Source organism: Gopherus evgoodei, chromosome 9, assembly GCF_007399415.2.
Source record: "Gopherus evgoodei ecotype Sinaloan lineage chromosome 9, rGopEvg1_v1.p, whole genome shotgun sequence".
Lineage (NCBI taxonomy): Eukaryota > Metazoa > Chordata > Testudines > Testudinidae > Gopherus > Gopherus evgoodei.
In genome coordinates, this window is record NC_044330.1 from 78252823 (window position 1) to 78262365 (window position 9543).

At 42.7% G+C, this 9543-nt stretch overlaps 1 non-coding gene across 1 annotated transcript; it reads right to left on the reverse strand.

Annotated features, from left to right (window-relative positions):
- Positions 1 to 2465: 2465 nt before the first annotated feature.
- LOC115658142 lies at positions 2466 to 2569 on the reverse strand. The gene has a single exon (XR_004002176.1). It is a non-coding gene; the product is annotated as a U6 spliceosomal RNA (small nuclear RNA).
- Between the last annotated feature and the right edge of the window lie 6974 nt (positions 2570 to 9543).

Sequence of the window (9543 nt, forward strand, 5' to 3'; positions counted from 1 at the left end):
GTGAAAGGATGAGAGGACTTCCAGTCCCATCCCAACAAATCTTTTCTTGGATCACAGCCTGCATCAGGACATGTTATGACCGGGTAAAGATACCAGCCCCAGCACTGATGGCATACTCCATGAGAGAGCAAGCTTCATGTGCAGCATTCCTAGCTCAGGTCCCCATTCAGGATATCTGAAGGGCGGCGATGTGATCATCTATTCACACCTTTACATCGCGTTATGCCATCACACAGCAGACTAGAGACAATTCTAACATTTGGTAGAGCAGTGCTTCAGTTTGCAACTTGATGAACTCTGACCCCTCCCTGGAGGACTGCTTGGGAATCACCTACTTGGAACTGAAATGAGCAATCACTCAAAGAAGTAAAAATGGTTACCTACCTTTTGTAACCGTTGTTCTTTGAGATGTGTTGCTCATGTCCATGCCAAGACCCACCTGCCTCAACTCTGTCGGAGTTTCCAGCAAGAAGGAACTGAAGAGACGGTGGGTTAACAGGGACTTACATACACCGCCATGAAGGTGCCACTCCAGGGGGCTCCAAAACTGACCTAATGGGTACCACTAGGGAAAAACCTTCTGATGACTGTGCACATGGCATGTGCAAACCTACTTAGAATGGACATGAGCAACACATCTCAAAGAACAACAGTTGCGAAAGGTAGGTAAGGTTTTTTGCTGGATTATTTGTAATTATCTTGAGGCCTAATGTCTACTGTGCCTCAGCAATATACAACACAATTCTCAGAGAGCAGATAGTCAGAACTTTTTAGCCATTTTCCCTTTGGAAATGGGAACAATTTCACTTTGGAAAAATGACTTTGTAAAAATAGCTTTTTGGAGTTCTGGCTTGTTTCAATTATTCTATATTACATGTGTTCAGCCTACAGGTAAAAAGAGGATTTTTTTTCCCTTCTGTCAGCCCTACAAACTCATCCTAGGCTTGCTCTTTCCTGCACATGTTTTCCAGTAATAAAGGCACAGCAGGCTAAAGTATTCCCTCAGTGATACCTATGTAACCCCGTTATCTTAATGGCTTTGCACATGTTTTGCAAAAATTGAGTAAACAATGCTGTTGATAGTGCACAAGAAGGAAAAGCATCAAATGCTCTTTACTCTTTTGGCTTTGCAGAGCTCTTGGGAGTAAAAAGGCAATATAAATTTACATTAGTTACTACCAATTTAATTTTCTATTAGGTGAAAACTGTACACATTCAGGTCTGGTTTATTAATTCAAACCTTTAGTTTAACCCAAAGTATTCCTTCTAATTACAATTACTATTAAAGTAAAAAACAGACACATAGTGAAAAGCAAGGGCTTCTCCTAGGACATGGACAGGTCATGGTGGATTTCTCCTATGATGCTCCAACTGCCTTTACAATCTTTCACATATGTATACACATCCAAATTAATTTTCTTTCATTCATCATTAAGTATCATACTGTGACATTCCTCACGGTAAAATCTGGACTATTGAGCAGCTGTATCCCCTTAAATTATCTTGTCTGGGGTGCCTTTTACGCTGCTTTGCTGTCAGGACAGCCACTGCTGGCCACCTCATGCAGCCTTCGGCATGCAAATTCACTCCAAGCTAAATACATGAACACTCTGACCAGTAATTCATGAATTATGTACAGGGAAACACCCACAGGCTCTCTAGTCCCAGTCTTATTTTCCCAGAAATATGGGTCTTGTACTGTCCAGCACACTACTGAACAATACATGCTCATAGAAAGTCTGTCAATTCATCAAAGGAAAATGATATTTGCACCAGCTTTGTTATCCTAAATGGAGTTTGGAGTTTCACATACACTTTAATCCATTTAAAACACTGGTTAAGATAAAACAGTAAGTTGATAACTACAGAAAGGTAGATTTTAAGTGATTACAAGTGATGCATAAAAGTCAGGAGAGGCTACAAAAGAAAATAAGAATACACAAACTAATACCTAATTTAACATGCTAAGTGAACTTAAAAGCAAAGGTTTTGTCTCATCATATGCTGTTGTAAATTTCACAGGCTGGGTCTCCTTTCAGCCTGCAACCACTCTCCCTTAGTTCAGTTCTTTGAGAGTCCTTGATGTCATGAACAGAGATGGCAAGAGGAGAGGTGAAATGGAGTTCACTTTGTGTGTGTCTCTCTCTTATATCACCCTCCCCTTTTTGAGGATTACCCCCAACTGGGGTGCAGGCAAAAACGGTTTTGAGCCCGCCTTTCTATCTCTGGAACATGTTACAGCAATGTTATACAGTAGAAACTTTTAACTTTACATACAATGTTGATACATTTTACCAGGACAATAATGTACAACAGATTAAGTTTTCAAATGGTACCTGGTTGGGACCTGACCAAAAGGACCAATAAGAAAGAAGATACTTTCAAATCTGGGGGCAGGGGAAGGGGAGGTTTTGTTTGTGCTCTCTTTGGTGTTCCCTCTGGAGAGAGAGAGGGAGAGAGAGAGAGAGAGAGAGAGACGCTTCACGAATGTGCATGTCATCCTTGCACAGGGGCCATGCTAATCTTCTCTGTATCATTCCAGACACCAAGCAGGTAAGCCAGCCCCTACTGAAATGATGCATCTAAGATTACAAAAATGGAAGTAATAGCAAGGAAATGTGTTAGATTCTCTTTTGTTTTAGCTTGTGAATTTTCCCTATGCTAAGAGGGAGGTTTATTCCTGTTTTTGTAACTTTGAAGTTGTGCCTAGAGGGGAATCCTCTGTGTTTTAAATCTTTTTATTACCCCGTAAAATTACCTTCTATCATGATTTTATAGAGGTACTTCTTTTACTTTTTTCTTTATAATAAAGTTCTTCTTTTAAGAACCTGATTGGTTTTTAGTGTCCTAAAAACCCAAGGGTCTGGTCTGTGCTCACTTTAACCTATTGGTTAGTATATTATTATCAAGCCTTCTCAGGAAAGGGAGTGAAGGGGCTTGGTGGGGGGGATATTTTGGGGAATTAGGAACTCCAAGTGGTCCTTTTCCTGAATCTTTTTCTAAATCACTTGGTGGTGGCAGCAATACTGTCCAAGGACAAGGAAAGGATTTGTGCGTTTGGAAAGCTTTTAACCTAAGCTGGTAGAAATAAGCTTATGGAGTCTTTCATGCAGGTCCCCACATGTGTACCCCAGAGTTCAGAGTGGGAAGGGAACCCTGACAGGGGCATGTACATCTACAAGCTGGCTCTGGCAGGAAACACTACTGTTTTTTCTTCCCCCACTTAACTCTCTCAGGCCCTCCTTATGTCTTTACTTGTGTATCCAGTCGAGTGGCTGCCAGCCAGTTCACTACTGGCTACCCATGAACCATTCTGTAATAACAGGCTAAGATAACTTGCAGTAAGCACCAACACTGCCTGAAATCCTCCTTCATCAGTGACAAATACAAACACTGTCTGGGAGAGACACACATTTCAGCAAAGTGCAGCCTTTGTGTCTCATTTTTGTTAAAAACTTATGAAGCCCATGAACTTCACCTTAGGAAAGCACTGAATGGAGAAAGTTATGAGATCTCTCTGATCTGAGACAGGGAGACCCCCTGTACATCAGCCCATCAAATGAGCAGCGCCCTTCTGAGCACATGCATAGGAGCAGAGCCCTTGGTTTCTAAGCCCCAAAAGTCTTCCTCCAGGGCTTCCCATGAGAGCATGGCACTGGGCGTATCTTCCTCCTCTATCCAGTCTCCCCTCTTCTCTGCCCAGCCCTCCTGAGGACATTACTACACTGGAAGACGATAGTACTTTGGTGTCCCTGGAACTGTCTCACTTACAACCGTCAGGCAGTATTACCCTGCTATTAACAGCCCTGTCATGCCAACAGGAGCAATTTTCAGATTTGGATGAATCTGATGAGCCAGTCCCTCCTTCATTCCCCACAAGAGAGCCAAGCCTAGACAGGTGATCCACAGGTTATCCAGGAATTAGGGGCACTACCCTTACAAACTCAACCTCCCTAGGGACCGATGGTTCACCTTAAAGTGTTGACCTCTCTTTCTGGCCCTATTGGGTACAGTGGGATTCCTGTACCAGATATCCAGAACTCACCTAGTGGTCTTTCTGCTCCTCTCCTTGTGTCAACAACCAGTTCCACCAGTGTATGAGGATGAACCAGAACTGCAGATTCTGATAGTTCCAATGGAAATCTCCTTCTCTCCCCAGATGAGGCAGTCTCTCCTTCTTCCCTATCCCCACCCAATGACCATAGGCAATACCAGAACTTACTACGAATTGTGGCTAATAATGGTGCTCTGTCTCTATCCACCCAACTACGACATGGTTCATGAAGGGCTTCATCAAGACTTCCTGCCAATTACTAAACCAACACCACCCTGGGATCTTAACCTCATGCTGTCAAACTTACTCTGTTTGAATCCTTAGCAACATGTTCCATGTCACATTATCCATGAAGGTGGCATTTCTAATGGCCATCACTTCAGCCAAGAATGTCAGAATCTGGGAGTCCTCATAGCACTCACACACCCATTTACGATGTTTCAGAAAGACAAAGTATCCTTTTGCCATCAGAAATTCCTGAACATTTTTCATCATGATCACAGAGAGATCTCATGGTCAAGCTATATCTTTTCAGAGGATTTCCAAGTGAGTTTCTGGTTGCATTATCAAATGCTATAAACTAGCTCGCTTCCCACTACCCAGCGATATAACGGCCCACTCCATGAGAGCACAGGCTGCCACAGTAGCATCCCTGCAAGAGATCCTGATGCAGGACACATGCAGAGCAGCCACCTGGAGCTTCATACACACATTTGCTAAGTATTATGCACTAGTCCAGACCTCTGTTGCAGATGAAGTAGTCAGATCTGCAAGTATCTTTGTTTCTGGCTTCCTTGCACCTATCTCCAATCTGGGTACTGCTTGTCAGTCATTCACAAGTAGAGTACACATAGGGACCAAAAGTTGAAGAAGAAATCGAGATTACTTAATGTATCCAGAAGTTCTTCTTGTCCTATGGCACCTTATAGACTAACAGACGTATTGGAGCATGAGCTTTCATGGGTGAATACCCACTTTGTCAGATGCATGTAGTGGAAATTTCCAGAGAAAGGTATAAATACGCAAACAAGAATCAGGCTAGAGATAACGAGGTTAGTTCAGTCAGAGATGATGAGGCCCTCTTGTAGCAGTTGCGGTGTGAACACCAAGGGAGGAGAAACTGGTTTTGTAATTGGCTAGCCATTCAGTCTTTGTTTAATCCTGAGCTGATGGTGTCAAATTTGCAGATGAACTGAAGCTCAGCAGTTTCTCTTTGAAGTCCGGTCTTGAAGCTTTTTGCTGCAGGATGGCTACCTTTAAATCTGCTATTGTGTGTCCAGGGAGGTTGAAGTGTTCTCCTACAGATTTTTATATATTGCCATTCCTAATATCTGATTTGTGTCCATTTATCCTTTTACGTAGGGACTGTCCAATTTGGCCGATGTACATAGCAAAGGAGCGTTGCTGGCATATGATAGCGTATATTACATTGGTGGATGTGCAGGTGAATGAACTAGTGATGGTGTGGCTGATCTGTTTAGGTCCTGTGATGGTGTTGCTGGTGTAGATATGTGGGCAGAATTGGCATTGAGGTTTGTTGCATGGATTGGTTCCTGAGTTAGAGTTACTATGGTGCGGTGTGTAGTTGCTGGTGAGAATATGCTTCAGGTTGGCAGGTTTTCTGTGGGCGAGGACTGGCCTGCCATCCAAGGCCTGTGAAAGTGAGGGATCATTGTCCAGGATGGGTTGTAGAAGTTCTTCGAGATTTGTGGTCTCTGTCTGTGTTCCACTACCTGCCCTCCATGCCCTCTGCTTTGGGTCTGGTCGGATTCACAGTAAGAAGAGGAACTCAAGGGGCATCAGCTCACACTGCCTCTTATACACTTGATCAGGAGCATGATTAGATCTACTGCACATGTGCAGGCCAACAGATACTGCTCATTAAAATCTCCGGACTCAGGTGCATGGTGTGCATGTGTGGAATATAGATACGGACCACGTGTTTCAAAGAACTTTGTTACAATAAGTAACCTGCATTTCTGCACTCCAGTCCAAAGGCGCTCCACACTGCAATATGGGGAATAACCTGCTGATTGAATGTGGTCCATTTCTGTTCTGAGTGTTTAAGCAATCTTTCTACCCTGAAATTGTTGTATTTAATAGCATAATTATAAAGGGATCGGGGCAGAACATAATTACTGCCAACTATTCAGAAAAAACTATGGCCAGGAATGAGAGAACACTTTTCCCCCCTGAAATCTGCTGTTGTAACTGAAATAAATAGTCGCTCAAGGGAAAAAAAACACTAGTTACTACTGTGTAGCCTATGATTTTCTTCTTAATGTAAAGAGGCTTATTCTGGAAATATATTGAAATGAATGCACACTTTGCCTCTGATATTTCCCTAGGAAAGTGCTGATCTTTCTTTGTTAATTTCTTTGTAAATATTCAGCGCCTGCTGTTTGAGGTGCGAATATGCTAACTATCAGCATCACATTTTGTTTAGACTTGACTTTGCTAGGGAAGCAGGAGCGTATTGGGTGAAAGCTGCAATTAATTGCACACCAGAAGCTGATTTGACATTCTGGTAAATCTCCTGTGAGTTTACATACTGAGTTGGATCATGGATACTAGCTTAGACTATATGAATTGTTCCTCTGAGACATTCTGCAAGACTGCTTATTTAGACAGATTCTTCAACATTTCTACCTAGTTATGCTAGGTAGTTCCCATCTTTTGGGGGAAAGGAGTGGATAACCTGAAAATATTAGTAGATCTACATAGACTGGATTGACAACATAAGTTTTGTTGCATACCACCCTTTCTCAAATGTAGATTTTTTGTTTACCCTATAGCATATCTAGCTATGAAAGAAATGAGGGATAGTTTTCATATTTCCACTTTACAAGCAATATGGTCAATTTTTAAACAATAGCTAACTACATAGCTGAGGCTACATGTAATGGGAGAATAAGAAGACATTCCAATATACTACATATAATTAGAGACCTAGATAGTCCACTTTACTAGCTGCCCAGAATGAGGAGTAGTACATAGCTGCACTGCTCCAGGAGCAGCTCACAATGCAGACTGTAATTCAGTCATGTTATGTGTCCTGGTCCACATCCTGCTTCAGGTAGGGGGAAAAAAAACAGTTCTAAACCTTGACCTGGTACAATGTGTGCCATCCAACTTGCTGGAGCAAATACGCTGTCTGGTATACTGGCGGTGGGGCAAGGCTCCACCTGGTCCCTTCTCTCTCCTGCCTACCTTTTCAGGTTTGATGGGGTGTAGTACCTCTCCTATAGAGTCTGTTTTTCCTCCCATGCAGCAGTCCATGGTATAGATAGCCTGCACAAGACATTAAACCTTAAGGGGTTGCTTTATTCAATCCCTTGGTTGAGCATGTAGGACTAGTGGAAATCTAGCCCAATGTACAGTAAATCCCTAAAAGAAATTGAGTCTCAAATATAATTTAAAAAAAATCAAATTGACATCTTTAGTTTTATGGTTCATATTAGACAATGGAAAATACAGCACACCATTGTAAAGCATGGAAAATATAGATTTTCCTAACTGTTATCAGAAAAAATTGGTCTATTTTGCATTCAAATATTATTTATTCCTTAAAAAGCTATTAATGTTGAAAAGTGAAACTCTTAGAAATTATTAGCAGTTACAGTTGCCCACATAACCTTACCTTTACTCAGTTGTCGTGTGGAACAAATAGTCTACAGTTATGCTTGTACATAAAAGGTGGAGTTAAAGTTGTGTGGACAACATTAATTTTGACATTCTTAGATTTTGAGTGCTTTGTGTTCTTGTAACATGTCACTCCATATATGGAATTCCTAGGTTTTTAGAAAAGACATCTAAATGATATCATGTGAATCTATCTATATAACAATACTAATATAATGGAATGAGGGAGGGCTGATTTAGCTCTAATTCAACAAAGCATTTAAACATGTGCTTAACTGTAAGCAGATTCATAGGCCCTATTGACTTAAAGATAAGTATATGCTAAACTGCTTTTCTCAACTGTCACTTCAAAGCCTGTCTCATTGCATACTCCGCTACAGAGATTGTATGGTAGAGAACTGAAGAGAAATGTTCTAGGGAGGATATTGGTGCACTGACTATTAATCTGTCCCAAGGTGCTCCTTTCTGTTGGTATGTCTACACTATGAAATTAGATCGACTTTATAGAAGTCGGATTTTTAGAAATCAATTTTATACAGTCGATTGTGTGTGTCCCCACTTAAGACCATTAACTCGGCGGAGTGCATCCACTGTACCGAGGCTAGTGTTAACTTCCAGAGCATTGCACTGTGGTAGCTATCCCACAGTTCCCGCAGTCTCTGTCATCCATTGAAATTCTGGGTTGAGGAGTAGTACATAGCTGCACTGCTCCAGGAGCAGCTCACAATGCAGACTGCAATTCAGTCATATTATGTGTCCTGGTCCACATCCCAATGCGTGATGGGTCAAAAACATTGTCACGGGTAGTTGTGGGTACAGGTCATCAGGCCCCCTCCTCCCTCCGTGAAAAAAACAGCAGACAATAGTTTCTTGCCTTTTTTTCCTGCATTACCCATGCAGATGCCATGCCACAGCAAGCATGGAGCCCGCTCAGCTCACTATCACCATACGTCTCCTGGGTGCTGGCAGAGGTGGTACTGCATTGCTACACAGCAGCAGCTCATTGCCTTTTGGCAGCAGATGGTGCATTACGATTGGTAGCCATCATCATCTCCTGTGTGCTCTTTTAGCCGATCTCAGGGAGGTCGGTCACGGTACCTGGGCAGACATGGGTGCTCCTGGCAGACCTCGGTAAGGTCTGTCAGTGGCACCTGGACATAAATGGGAGTGACTCCAGATCATTCTCTTTTTAGTTTTGTCTCACGGAGATTCAGTCCTGCCTGCAGTCGTACTGCACTGTCTTTTGGCTGGCAGCCAGGAGACCACAATGGCTAGCAGTCGTACTGTACTGTCTGCTGCCAGCCTAAGACATATAAGAGAGATGGAGTGGATCAAAACAAGAAAGAGACTAGATTTGTTTTGTATTAATTTGCTTCCCCCCTCCATCCATCCATCCCTCCCTCCATGAATGGGGAGGGGGGAGGGATAGCTCTGTGGTTTGAGCATTGGCCTACTAAACTCAGGGTTTTAAGTTCAGTCCTTGAGTGGGCCATTCTGTATGACAGTTGCATGTGTTTGTCCTTGATGCAAACCCACCCCCTTTGTAGATTTTAATTCCCTGTAAGCCATGTCATCAGTCACCCTCTCTCCCTCCATCAGAGCAATGACAGACAATCATTTCGCACCTTTTTTTCAGCGCAGATGTCATAGCACAGCAAGCACGGAGCCCCGCTGCAATTATGAGCACTGTCAACACCATGCACATTATCCTGCAGTATATGCAGAACCAGAACCTGCAAAAGCAAACCCAGGCGAGGAGGCAATGGCAGCACGGTGACGAGAGTGATGAGGACATAGACATGGACACAGATTTCTCTCAAAGTACGAACTCATGCAATGTGGACATC